Consider the following 14,716-nt stretch of genomic DNA (forward strand, 5'->3'; position numbering starts at 1 on the left):
CGTGAAGTTCCGCTCCCTGACGTTCCGCTTCCTCTCCTCTTCCAGGTATTTTCGGGCTGAGCTACAAACCAAAGAGGGGACTAAAAAGTTCGTGTGGTAAAGTACCACATCACTTTCACACCTCCGGGGACGACTGCGAATCTCCAAGCTGAATCTGGTGACTTTGTTGTTTGTTGGTTTGTTTGTTTGTTTTGTTAGCAGCCGCTAAGTTCATTCAGAGTCTTCCTGCTTCGCAAAAGTAACCTTTTCCTTCGTAAAACTAACATTTCGAAAAAAGGAATCATTCAGATTTTAGCCACAGAGGAGAATAAGTGTACAGCTGGAAATATGTGTGGTGTTAGTCCGCTTGTGGTTTTATGACGTGAACTAATAATTAAAATGAAAGTAATGATAAGTTAGCAGACTTTTATAACAGTGTAATAACGTGTTAGTAATGCGTAACACGTAACAACCAATGAATCTGGTCTGCGTGGCTCAGAATGTCCCAAAAACCAATTTTATGACTAATATACACGTTTAAAGAGACCATATTGTGCAACATTTATTTGAAACTATACATTTTATAATTAAAAATGGTTGGTGTTTCTTGTTAAAAGGTCTCAGAGTTACACAGTTCTGTGTCTGCAAAGTAGAAAGTTAAAAAGTTCCATCTGGAACAGATGATTTTAGACTTCTGTGATATATTTTGCAGATTTCTATGCATGAACTTTCAGTTTGCTGTGTGAGATATACCTACAATTTGTGAGGAAGCTCAGCAGATGGCCTATAGAGGGTTTTCAATCACGTGACCGATTTGCTGCAGGACAGGTGCCGTCTCCATTCTGGATTACAAGGAGGCTGGCGAAAAATGAAGAGATTGTACGGTTATTACGATGCTTTAAATCCTTGAGATAAAGCTATTTATCGTGATAGATGTGTAGCAGTTGGTTCAGTGGATCCGTATCTTGTACCAGATAGTGAATTTAGTGGTGATTTAACAAACTGGCCAACAGTGTCACACTGCGATATTGTGAACTAGGAAGCTGCCGACCAGGTCAGCCTCGCCGGCCTCCTGCAGAGCATCACAGCGGAGCTCTGAAAGCGGAGGTCATCTTGAAGTCCTGAACGATTTCTCTCACCAGGCACTAGAAGGGCAATTTGCAGATCAGCAGCTCGGTGCTCGAGGACCACAATGTAAATAAGCATCTGTATTGGAAGCGTTCTTGTGTTATCCTCAGCGGTATTTTTATGTATTATTATATAATTTTATTGCCGAATAAAATAAGATAAAATTCTGGTAACAGTGTATTTCTGTTAGCAGCGGATCTCTCTCAGCGCCACGGTGCTGTGAGGCTTCTTCACACTGATGTTGAAGCTTCTGCAATTGTTTGCCAAATGCACGTAGCATATCACAGCGACCACCGCGTCGTAATCCAGAATGGCCGCGGGACACAAAATGACGTGACCGATACGTCACATGAAAACCCGCTATTCTCCAAGGAAAGGGGGTGTGGCTAATAGCAGCTTCTTTTCATTTAAAGCAACATGCATTTTTTCAGTTGTTATAGGGACCTGGGCATTTGGGATTTTGGACTTTAGAACTTATTTTAGCTTGAGAGAAAGGGGCATAGCAGCAGACACTTCAGTTTGTTGCAATATGCCTGGAAGGACATGGTCAACTTTGGGGGACTGCTCTCAAAAAATGGCTCTTTGGATAAACTCAATTCAATCATGTGCAGGATTTCCATCTAATATATATGTGTAGCCCTAACTCAAATAAAACACATCCATGCAAGTTAGTGTCATTTAATTGAGTTGGGACTACATATATTTATTAGATGGAACCCAGTCCAATGAGTCAGTCTTTTGAGTGTATCACACAAACAAATGACTCATTGGATGAAATAAATTCAATTATGGGCAGGATAAATATATGTAGTCCCAACTAAATTAAATTAAATGATCTTGCGTGGATGTGCTTTATTTGAGTTGGGACTACATATATTTATTAGATGGAATCCAGTCCAGTGAGTCAGGCTTTTGAGTGTATCACACAAACAAATGACTCATTGGATGAACTAAATTCAATTATGGGCAGGATAAATATATGTAGTCCCAAGTAAATTAAATTAAATGATCTTGCGTGGATGTGCTTTATTTGAGTTGGGACTACATATATTTATTAGATGGAAATCCTGCACATAATTGAACTGAGTTCATCCAATGCATCAGTTTTTGAGTGTGGGAAATTGTGAACTCATTGAAGATTCCAATTGTCTTCCAAGTTTGTGGGTCCTTGATCTTTACCACATGGTTGTTTGGACAACTGGTCAATATGATCAGTGGACATTGGGAGTAATTGGATGTTTAGCTGCATCTTCTCTGTCTTTGCATGTTTGCTATTTCATTGTTGTTGTTGTGAAAGTGTAGTGACACGGACCCACAACAGGGGGCGCAAATGAACGGTCAATAGATGAGCCAAAAAGTAACAATTTAATGTTGTGAAGGTGCACAACGAATACACAGACAATCTCAGAATCTGATAACAGTCAATCCACAAAGGTGACGTGTGGGCAGGCTCGAGGATAGAAGACGTCTGTCCTGAGAAGAGCCAGAACCACACGATTTCCGCCGCCACCGAACCTGGTGAATACTGGAGCCGCCAAGTCCCGAATTCCCAGGTGATCACCGTCCCCGACTGTTGGATCTGGTACTGCTGGCGAAGAACAAAGACAGTCAAGTGTGGGTGTGTGTACACCCCGTAACAACAACGGTGGGAATGCCACCTCCACCTCTAACACACACTCGTGCAGCGTCTGTTTAACCACTTATCTGACGGACGTAGGACGAAACAGTCGCGACCCATGCCGGTCCTCTGGTTGACAGCTGCAAAACAATAGCTCTTGGAATCAATTAATACAGGCAGAGAAAGTTACCTCCATAGAAGTACGATATCTCGGCAACGAGGTGGAGATGACGTCTGGTCTTTATGGAGTGAGATGCTGTAGAGTAGATGGGTGGCAGCTGTCAAGAGATAATGAGTGACAGCTGTCACCCCCGGCTGTGTCCGTGGCGGCAGCGCCCTCTCGTGCCTGAAGCCCGCACTTCAGGCAGGGCGCCCTCTGGTGGTGGGCCAGCAGTACCTCCTCTTCTGGCGGCCCACACAACAGGACCCCCCCCTCAACGGGCGCCTCCTGGCGCCCGACCAGGCTTGTCCGGGTGGCGGCGGTAGAAATCGGCCAGGAGGGCCGGATCCAGGATGAAGCTCCTCTTCACCCAGGAGCGTTCTTCGGGTCCATACCCCTCCCAGTCCACCAAATACTGGAACCCCCGGCCCATCTGACGGACGTCCAGGAGCCGGCGCACCGTCCAAGCCGGCTCCCTGTCGATGATCCGAGCAGGAGGCGGCGCCGGTCCGGGAGCACAGAGGGGTGAGGTGTGGTGAGGTTTGATCCTTGAAACATGAAAGACTGGGTGGATCCGCAGTGAAGCCGGGAGTTGGAGCTTCACTGCGGCAGGACTGAGGACTTTGAGGATTTTGTATGGTCCGATATATCTGTCCTTGAGTTTCGGGGAGTCCACCTGGAGGGGGATGTCCTTCGTGGATAGCCACACCTCCTGCCCAGGCTGGTAAGCAGGGGCCGGGGATCGCCGGCGGTCTGCATGGGTCTTCGCCCTCGTCCGGGCCTTCAACAAGGCAGAACGGGCGGAGCGCCACACCCGACAGCACTTCCGCAGGTGGGCCTGGACCGAGGGCACACCGACCTCTCCCTCCACCACGGGAAACAACGGGGGCTGATACCCCAAACGCACCTCAATTGGGAAGAGGCCGGTGGCAGAGGACACCTGGCTGTTATGCGCATACTCGATCCAGGCCAGATGTTCACTCCAGGCCGTCGGGTGTGCGGACGTCACACAGCGCAGGGTTTGCTCCAATTCCTGATTGGCCCGTTCTGCCTGTCCATTGGTCTGCGGGTGATACCCGGACGAGAGGCTCACAGTGGCCCCCAGTTCCCGGCAGAAGCTCCTCCAGACGTGTGAGGAGAACTGGGGACCACGATCAGAGACGATGTCGGTGGGTATCCCATGCAGACGGACGACGTGGTGGACCAGGAGGTCTGCTGTCTCCTGGGCTGTTGGGAGCTTCGGGAGGGCCACGAAGTGGGCCGCCTTGGAGAATCGGTCCACTATCGTGAAGATGGTGGTGTTGTCCTGGGACAGCGGGAGGCCCGTGACGAAATCCAGGCCGATATGGGACCAGGGGCGATGAGGCACAGGAAGTGGCTGGAGAAGTCCTTGGGACCTTTTGTGGTCTGCCTTGCCCCTGGCACAGGTGGTGCAGGCCTGGATGTACTCCCGGACGTCGGCCTCCATAGACGCCCACCAGAAGCGCTGCCGGACAACTGCCACGGTCCTTCGCACCCCTGGATGACAGGAGAGCTTGGAACCGTGACAGAAGTCCAAGACTGCAGCTCTGGCCTCTGGTGGGACGTACAGACGGTTCTTCGGACGTCTGTCCTGAGAAGAGCCGGAACCACACGATTTCCGCCGCCACCGAACCTGGTGAATACTGGAGCCGCCAAGTCCCGAATTCCCAGGTGATCACCGTCCCCGACTGTCGGATCTGGTACTGCTGGCGAAGAACAAAGACAGTCAAGTGTGGGTGTGTGTACACCCCGTAACAACAACGGTGGGAATGCCACCTCCACCTCTAACACACACTCGTGCAGCGTCTGTTTAACCACTTATCTGACGGACGTAGGACGAAACAGTCGCGACCCACGCCGGTCCTCTGGTTGACAGCTGCAAAACAATAGCTCTTGGAATCAATTAATACAGGCAGAGAAAGTTACCTCCATAGAAGTACGATATCTCGGCAACGAGGTGGAGATGACGTCTGGTCTTTATGGAGTGAGATGCTGTAGAGTAGATGGGTGACAGCTGTCAAGAGATAATGAGTGACAGCTGTCACCCCCGGCTGTGTCCGTGGCGGCAGCGCCCTCTCGTGCCTGAAGCCCGCACTTCAGGCAGGGCGCCCTCTGGTGGTGGGCCAGCAGTACCTCCTCTTCTGGCGGCCCACACAACAGTTGTGCCTTGTTTCACCTATCATTGGTAGTATTGATCAGAGCAGACAGTCACCCCTCTGATGAAGGTCGCAAGTACACAGCATTTCAGTTTAAGGGGTCACTCACAGGCCAGAAAAGTTTGGGATCATTGCACTGGAGCATGAAAATCACAGCGTAATAGTATTTGTGAGATCTGTCTTGTATGCGGATCAAAACGTAGGGTAAAGATATGACAGTGGTTGGAGAATCACCGTTGCCAGGTTGGTAATTTGATTGATCTTAATGTTGACACAGAGGTGAGGCCGCTATTTGAGTAGGACGAGATCATGCTGAGGGTGTGTGCAGCTGTGCAGGGAATGTAGGGTTTGTGTGCAGAGCCAGACCTTTAATCAGTGACGATCGTGAGCTGAAACAGTGAGTGTACGACTGTTTCTGTGTAATTTTATCCGTTTTGTATCCGTGAATGAAAGGAGGTGGGGATCTTTTGTGGTGGAGTGTGTTTGTGTGTGTCTGCTTCATCACTCCTTCCAGGAAGTCCTCTGCAGAATTTCCTTTTATAGAAGCCGAACACAAAAGACCTGCTGTTCACTTCCTGTAAACAGCTCGCCGGCTGTGTTTGCTACGCTTCAGTTGGACAGCCCAGACTTGTGACCCTCTGGGGTTTGGGGAGTTCCAAAATGAGGAAATGGGCTTCCCTTGACTACAACCGAGCACAGGGAATAGAAAGTGACTTGATGTGGAGAGAGAGATAGAGAGAGAGAGAGAGAGAGAGAGAGAGAGAGAGAGAGAGAGAGAGAGAGAGAGAGAGATCTGAGAATGAGGAATAAAACTGAACAGGACAGAGCGGTGTAGCAGGCTCTGAGGTATGGGAGAAATGAAAAGTGAAAATGTAGATGAAGGATGATAAATGTGGAAAATACATACAGTAACTGAGCAAGGAGTAAACATAAACTACAACAGAATTTAGCTTATCCCCGATTTTTTTCCTGCACAAGATGAAGGTTATTGGCTGTTGCTGTGTTTTACAGCAGTTTTACCCTTCTGCAACAGGCAGGAGATGGAATGGGAAATTACATTATTTGCTGTTGCACGGGGCGAATCTAGCTTGTGGTGGTGGTGTGTGTGTGTCTCTGTGAGTGGAGGGGTGGAGCATTGGCACACCCGTAGTAGTGGGGTCCAGGGGCATTTTAAAAAGCTATAGCTTTTTTTTCCTGCATTCTAAGGCAATCAGGCAATCTAAATGTGGACTCTCAAGTCCTTGTTTTGAATACACAGTTTTTTTTTTAAAAACTGGAACCATTTGAGCACAACGTTTTCAGACAAATGAGCCGAGCTGTGCGCTTTATTTTTTTTATGCATCATATTCTTTAATTACACGTACAAAGGTTAACCAGTTTGTTGAATCAGGTATTTCATGACAAAAAAATGAATTGCCATTGATATGTAACACATGCAAGCAACTAGCATGGCAGAGTGGGGGTGTCTCTGAGCTTTGATCGCAGATCTCTAATTCTATCTCCACTTTCTAAAAATAGGGTCTATGTGTATCCAAGCACATTTATTAGCTGTCAGAAGGCGGTGAGAGAGCCTTCTATACCATCAATGCAACTTAGTAGGATCCTCAGTAAATCAGATTCCTTGTCAGAGCAACAGCTCGCTAATGTGCCCTTGAGCACTTTCCATTACAACATGCTGACATTGGCGTGTATGTACAGTGAAGCAAATAAGTATTTGATCCACTGTATATTTTTCATGTTTTGCCACCTATAAAGAATGGAGAGGTCTGTAATTTTTTATCGTAGGTACACTTCAACTGTGACAGACAGAATCTAAAAAACAAATTCAGAAAATCACATTGTATGATTTTTTTTTATAGTTAATTTGCATTTTATTGCATAAAATAAGTATTTGAGTTAATAGAAAAACAGACCTTAATATTTGGTACAGAAGCCTTTGTTTGCAATTACAGAGGTCAGATGTTTCCTGTAGTTCTTGACCAAGTTAGCACACTGCAGCAGGGATTTTGGTCCATTCCTCCATACAGATCTTCTCCAGATCTTTCAGGTTTCAAGTTTCATCTCCATCCAAAGGCTACTCCAGGACCTTGAAATGCTTCTTATGGAGCCACTCCTGAAAGTTGCCCTGGCTGTGTGTTTGGGGTCATTGCCATGCTGGGAGACCCAGCTACGACCCATCTTCAATGTTCTTATTGAGGGAAAGAGATTGTTTGCCAGAATCTCATGATACATGACCCCATCCATCCTCCCTTCAGTACGGTGCAGTCGTCCTGTCCCCTTTGCAGAAAAGCACCCCCAAAAATGATGTTTCCACCCCCATGCTTCACAGTTGAGACGGTGGCCTTGGGGTTATTCTCATCCTCCAAACACGGCAAGTGGAGTTGTTGCCAAAAAGCTCTATTTTGGTCTCATCTGACCACATGGCCTTCTTCCATGCCTCCTCTGGATCATCCAGATGGTCACTGGTGAACTTCAAACGGTCCTGGACATGTGCTGTCATGACCAGGGGGACCTTGCTGCCCTGCAAGATTTTAAACCATGATGGTGTAGTGTGTTACTAATGTAACCTTTGCAACTGTGGTCCCAGCTGTCTTCAGGTCATTGACAAGGTCCTCCAGTAAAGTTGTGGGCTTTCTCAGAATCATCCTTATCCCACGGGACGTGATCTTGTATGGAGTCCCAGACCGAGGAAGATTGACAGTCATCTTGTGTTTCTTCCATTTTCTAATAATAACACCAGCAGTTGTTGTCTTCTACCAAGCTGCTTGCCTGTTGTCCCTGTAGCCCATCCCAGCCTTGTGCAGGTCTACAATTTTGTCCCTGGTGTCCTTAGACAGCTCTTTGGTCTTGGCCGTGGACAGGTTGGAGTGTGATTGATTGAGTGTGTGGACAGGTGTCTTTTATACAGGTAACGAGTTCAAACAGGTGCAGTTAATACAGGTAAAGAGTGCAAAATAGAAGGGCTTCTTAAAGAAAAATTAAAAGGTCTGTGAGAGCCAGAATTCTTGCGGGTTGGTAGGTGTTGAAATGCTTATTCCATGCAATAAAATGCAAATTAATTATTTAAAAGTCATGCAATGTGATTTTCTGATTTTTTTTTTTTTTTTTTAGATTCTGTCTCTCACAGTTGAAGTGCACCTGCGAAAACAATTACAGACCTCTCCATTCTTTGTAGGTGGGAAAACTTGCAAAATCGACAGTGGATCAAATACTTATTTGCCTCACTGTATGAATGTGAGGCATCATTGTAAAGCATGGGTTCATTGGGTTTCTATCAGACAGATCACAGGGATGTGAAAACACGATGTCTTTGGTGAAGGAGTGGGCTACATGTTGAACAGCTAATACTTTAATTATTTCTGCAGTTGCAGAAACTGCATGTGACCTGCTGCTGCACTGATGTGCACTGCAGCTGGAATGTGCACCTGCCCGCTGGCCTGCAGGCTTTTCTGCTGTGCTTGGTAATCTTAGCTCTGAGCTATATAAACGATTATTGAGGACTCATAATGGATCCCCTATTGGCAAAAGGAGCGTGTGTTTTAGGGCAGGGCTTGTGTGTGAGATGTCTTGTGAATGTGGAGGGAGCCCGAGCAGAAGAACACACCCAACCCGGCAGGCCCAGAGCTATGGAATTTCTTCTGAGCGAAAACATGCCTCAGCCTGGCCAGCCTGCACCCAACTATCTGTCCGTCTCACACATATGCATGACTTTGAACGTGCACATTAAGGCTGGTCCGGGGTTTATTTTATCCTGCAAGAACACGCACGCAGATCAGTGAGGAATGAGCCAGCCTGCTAAGACCTGCCCTCAGGAGGCTGAAAAGAGAGGAAAAGCGGTAAAAGAAGAGTGAGAGCGAAGGAGATAAATGAGCACAGAACAAAGAAGTGTACACACACTTGCTGGGATTACAATAAGTTTTCATTGTTTACATGGTCTTCTGTAAAAAAAACAGAAGAGGCAACAAACAGGTGAGTGCTGGGCAGAATAAAAAGCCCCGACAGATTTTTTTTTCAAACTGAGAGAAGTGAGGAAGAATTGTGTCTGATTTTCTGTAGGTAGACTAAATATACTTGTAATTAAACTGTTTGTCTACTTTAGGAGAATGGGAATGAACTTAAATATTTGTATTTAGCTTTGATTCATACATACAGCTTGAGCAATGACTGAGGCTACGTTCACATTGTCAGCTCAAGTGACCTCAATCAGTTATTTTCAGTGCAGGTGGCACACCTAGTTTTTTATGCATTTTAAAATCAAATCAGATTTTCTTATTTAAACATTGTGGCTGATTTGGGCCACTTGTAAATTTGGTCTTAGGTCTGATTCACATCTGATTTCTGGAGATGTGAGCTTTGAAAGAACAGTCAGATCAGATACAGTTCACGTAGAAACATGAATGGAAGCTGTCCAGACTGGTTAAAAAATGGCTGTTTTATTTTGCCAAGACACTGAGCCTTCTGTGTAATATGGAACAGTAGCACCTGGAATCGATTCATGTGTAGTTTGGGCCACTTGCAGATGTAGGTATGAGTCCATCATTAACTTTGGTGATGTGACTGTTGTGAGAACAGTGGCAACACATGCAGATCATTTACAAATGTCTCTGTGAGCTATCTGTATGAAAATACCAGTTCAGCCTGTATTGTGATTGTAGCAAAAATCCCCCAATCTGATATAAAAATGTCAGGTTTGAAGGAGTCTGACTTTGACTTATTTTTCTCCTAATGTATCACCGTCAAGTAAGGCAGCAGGAGGAGTGTCATAGTGTCAGCAGGCCAGCGTCCTACGCATGTGGCCCTCATTTGTTATCCAGGCTATTGCGTGCTGTGTCATCCGCGGTCAGACGCAGGAAGTAAGGAAACCTTTGTGCTTCCTGCCTCCTGTCTGTGATGGCAGTAAAAATTCAGACAGCGTCTCAGTCTTGATCAGTCTGCTTGCACTGCAAAGCTTAGTGAGATGCTTTTGTGGTTTGTGGAGTTTCGTGCATGTGTGTCTGTGTGTTTGAAGTAGGAGGAAAGGGTAACAATCTCAGTTTTCACCATATTAGGTAAAGGATGACAGCATGTCTACACAGGAGCTTCATTGACTTATCCTTTAAGTTATTCCTCGGCTTTGGAAAAACCTACCCATGAACCCTGCAAAGTGTAGTTAGTGAAAGAAGAGAATAATAAATGAGGTCAAATAATCCCTTCAGTTTATTAACATGATAACCCAAAAAGAATTAATGCCATTATCTTATAACAAACTGATTAGACATTTGTTAACTTTGATGCACCAGTTCGACCAAAAAAGCAGCTTTTTAAATTTTATTAATATTTTTTGCTTAATGTAATACAACATAGACCTGTCCACCAGCTGCTGAACACTGCTACATGTTGAACATGTCTGGTATTGTTGCAGAGACAAACATTATCCTTGCATACATGATGAAAATTAGGAGCAGGTGTGGTTGGAGTTACATGTACGTGGAAATGAATTTGTCAGTGTTCCCCCCAAAAAACTGTTTCGGGTAGACATTAAGGCTTCAGCTGCTTGCTTATGAATGTGAGGAATTGCTAATTTTTAGTTGGTTTTACAGATAATTATGTTTGACTGGTTTTAAACTGTTGTATGGAAACATTATGGTGGATTATAATGGTTTTAAAGTTCTTCAAACATAGAAGAGTAAAAGCAGACATCTTCTTGCTGGATTTAATGCTTTGGAGCCGTTTGACGCGGAGACATGTCAAAATCATATGACTGAATTAAGCAGTCATACCATCAAATCACCCATACTCTGAGTTTCCATTTGAATGTGTGTTGAAAGTGCAGACTTCAACCTATATACCAGTTTTTAAATTTTGTTGACAGACCCAGTAAAACTTGAATAATGATTAATAATTTTCACCAGGCTTTTTCCTGAATATGTGTGGAGCAGTGCTTCCTGCGATTGTTTTGTCCCGCACGTGTGCAAACAGGACTTCTCTCCCTCTTTCCTCCTCTCTGCTCAGAGCAATTACAAGGGGAAAAAACATGACTTTCCCTTTATCATTTGGTGGAAAATCCAAAATCAAATAAAAATGATCACCAACCCATGTATTTGGTTGTGGAGATGCTGCATTCAGTGCGCGAGTGAACGTCTTCCCCTTTAGTCACCTCTGGCCGGTGAAAAAAGCGCACAAGGTAAACCAATCGAAACGACCAACCCCACGTGAATTGATCAACATCCCCACGGGGGGTATTGTTGAGAAACAATTAAAAAGATTAAGAAGCCAGCAAAGACAAACTGAGGTGCCAACATTGCCTCCAGATGGACAACAGGAGGAAAGTGTCAGGCCTGTGACATGTCTCAACACAGATCCGAGAGGTCTTATTTTGGACAGAAATTGTCTTTCTGAGTAGCATAAATAATTTGTGTGGCATCTTATTGCATTGTAAATAGCTGTACAAAAATGCTTGAAGCATTTCCTGCATTTTAATGTACGAGGTCTGTTAGAAAAGTATCGGACCTTTTTATTTTTTGCAAAAACCTGATGGATTTGAATCACGTGTGCTTGCATGAGCAAACCTTGAACCTTCGTGCGCATGCACGTGCGCGTGAACTTTTTCACGCCTGTCGATTGCATCATTTTCTGGTAAGCAGCCTTTCTGTGAGGTCATGTGTAGTGCGCTCGGCAGATTTTCATTTCAAGGAAAAAGACGGAACGACTGGAGCAGGGCCGCATCAAATTTTGCCAGAAATGGCGACAGCCAGGTGGAAACTATTTGGATGATTCAGACGGCTTACCAGAAAACGATGCAATCAACAGGTGTGAAAAAGTTCACGCATGCGCACGAAGGCGTCAACCGGCTGTTGAACGGCCAATGGAAGAACAGGACGCGCAGGCGTCCGCAGGAGGGGTAATCGGTGAGTTGCAGCGGATACTCACCGCTTTCACGACTCGGTTAGATTTAATGACCGAGCAGAATGTCCTCCTGAACCGCAGGGTGGAGGCTCTCGCCGCGCAGGTGGAAGCGCACCCTCCGGGCGCTGCTGCGGCTCTCCCTCCCGTAGACCCTGTGCGTAGCATTGACGTTCCACTGGTTGTTCAACGACCTCTCCCACCTTCCCCGGAAGCATACATAAGCCCCCCAGAGCCGTACGGAGGCTGTGTGGAGACGTGCGCAGATTTTCTTATGCAGTGCTCGCTCGTCTTCGCACAGCGTCCAGTCATGTACGCGACCGATGCTAGTAAAGTAGCTTATGTAATAAACCTGCTTCGCGGTGAGGCACGCGCTTGGGCTACAGCACTCTGGGAGCAGAATTCACGGCTCCTTCTGACATACGATGGGTTTGTAAGGGAGCTCAGATCCGTGTTCGATCACCCTAATAGAGGCGAAACCGCTTCAACCGTGCTACTGTCAATGAGACAGGGGCGCCGGAGCGCAGCTGCCTATGCAGTCGACTTCCGCATTGCGGCTGCGAGATCCGGCTGGAATAGCGCTGCCCTCCGCGCCGCCTTTGTAAACGGACTGTCTTTGGTTCTTAAGGAGCGCCTGGTGGCTAAGGACGAACCGCGGGATTTAGATGGGCTCATCGATCTTGTCATACGGTTAGACAACCGGTTAGAAGAACGTCGGCGGGAACGAGACGAAGGGCGTGGCCGGGCACGCGCCGTCCCTCTCCCTTCCGGTTCCGACCGCGCTCCGCCTTCCCCACGCTCCACGGCCCCTGCGCTCCGTGGGGCCACAGCTCCCCCTACTGACGAAGCTATGGACACGAGTAGGGCAACATTTAGGGCACCGGATGCACAGAGGAGACGGGCCCATGGAGCTTGTTTTGTTTGTGGTGCAATAGAGCACCACGTGAGAGACTGCCCCGAGCGGTTAAAACTCCAACGCCCGCCCCTAGAAACTGGGCTAGGGGTGGGCCGAGACATCCACGTGGGACACACCCACATTGCCACACGACTCCCAGTTACGATCCTTTACGAGGACTCAACCCTGAAGGCCCCAGCACTGGTGGACACGGGCTCTGAGGGGAATCTGTTGGACAGCAGATGGGCCAGGGAGATAGGGCTCCCTCTGGTGGCGCTTACCTCGCCTGTACAGGTTCGGGCACTAGATGGCTCCCTACTCCCTCCGATCACGCATAAGATACCACCTGTAACGCTGGTGGTGTCAGGAAACCACCGGGAGGTGATCGAGTTTTTTGTGACTCAGGCCACTTCCCGTGTGGTTTTAGGTTTTCCCTGGATGTTGAAGCACAATCCCCGGATTGATTGGCCGTCCGGGGTAGTGGTTCAGTGGAGCGAGACCTGCCATCGGGTGTGTCTAGGTTCCTCGGTTCCTCCCGGCTCCCAAGCTAAGGAGGAGGTCAGAGTCCCGCCCAATCTGGGGACAGTGCCGGTGGAGTACCACGACCTTGTCGACGTGTTCAGCAAGGATCTGGCTCTCACACTTCCCCCCCCACCGTCCGTACGATTGTGCCATTGATTTGGTTCCGGGCAGTGAGTTCCCGTCCAGTAGGCTGTACAACCTCTCACGGCCTGAGCGTGAATCAATGGAGACCTACATCCGGGACTCGTTAGCTGCCGGGTTGATCCGGAATTCCACCTCCCCGATGGGCGCAGGTTTCTTTTTTGTGGGTAAAAAAGACGGCGGACTTCGTCCATGCATTGATTATAGGGGGCTGAACGAGATCACGGTTCGCAACCGATACCCGTTGCCTCTGTTGGATTCGGTGTTCACACCCCTGCATGGAGCCAAAATTTTTACCAAGCTTGATCTTAGAAATGCGTATCATCTGGTTCGGATCCGGAAAGGAGACGAGTGGAAAACGGCATTTAACACCCCCTTAGGTCACTTTGAGTACCTGGTCATGCCGTTCGGTCTCACAAACGCCCCCGCGACGTTCCAAGCCTTGGTTAACGACGTCTTGCGGGACTTCCTGCACCGGTTCGTCTTCGTATATCTAGACGATATACTCATCTTTTCTCCGGATCCTGAGACTCATGTCAGGCATGTACGTCAGGTCCTGCAGCGGTTGTTGGAGAACCGACTGTTTGTGAAGGGCGAGAAGTGTGAGTTCCACCGCACTTCTTTGTCCTTCCTGGGGTTCATCATCTCCTCCAACTCCGTCGCTCCTGATCCGGCCAAGGTTGCGGCGGTGAGAGACTGGCCCCAACCCACAAGCCGTAGGAAGTTGCAACAGTTCCTAGGCTTTGCTAATTTCTACAGGAGGTTCATCAAGGGCTACAGTCAGGTAGTTAGCCCCCTGACAGCCCTGACCTCACCAAAAGTCCCCTTCACCTGGTCGGATCGGTGCGATGCCGCATTCAAGGAGTTGAAACGGCGCTTCTCGTCTGCACCTGTTCTGGTGCAGCCCGATCCTAGTCGCCAGTTAGTGGTTGAAGTGGACGCCTCGGACTCGGGGATAGGAGCCGTACTATCCCAGAGCGGGAAGACCGATAAGGTCCTTCACCCATGTGCCTATTTTTCCCGCAGGTTGACTCCAGCCGAACGGAACTATGACGTCGGCAATCGAGAGCTCCTTGCGGTGAAAGAGGCTCTTGAGGAGTGGAGACATCTGTTGGAGGGAACGTCCGTGCCATTCACGGTTTTCACTGACCACCGGAACCTGGAGTATATCAGGACCGCCAAGCGGCTGAACCCCAGGCAAGCCCGCTGGTCAC

At 47.7% G+C, this 14,716-nt stretch overlaps 1 protein-coding gene across 3 annotated transcripts in view; it reads left to right on the plus strand.

Moving 5' to 3' along the window:
- Positions 1-14,716, plus strand: part of LOC117532258 (serine/threonine-protein kinase PAK 2-like) — a 29,170-nt gene continuing 14,454 nt past the window's right edge. For 2 of the 3 annotated variants that reach the window (XM_034195574.1, XM_034195575.1), the window contains exon 1: positions 1-157. The gene's annotated coding sequence lies outside the window, so the exon portion shown is untranslated. Of the gene's footprint in view, positions 158-8,824; positions 9,032-14,716 lie in introns of those variants that run through there. The other variant, XM_034195576.1, reaches the window with a different exon arrangement.

This window comes from Thalassophryne amazonica, chromosome 19, assembly GCF_902500255.1.
Source record: "Thalassophryne amazonica chromosome 19, fThaAma1.1, whole genome shotgun sequence".
Taxonomy (NCBI): domain Eukaryota; kingdom Metazoa; phylum Chordata; class Actinopteri; order Batrachoidiformes; family Batrachoididae; genus Thalassophryne; species Thalassophryne amazonica.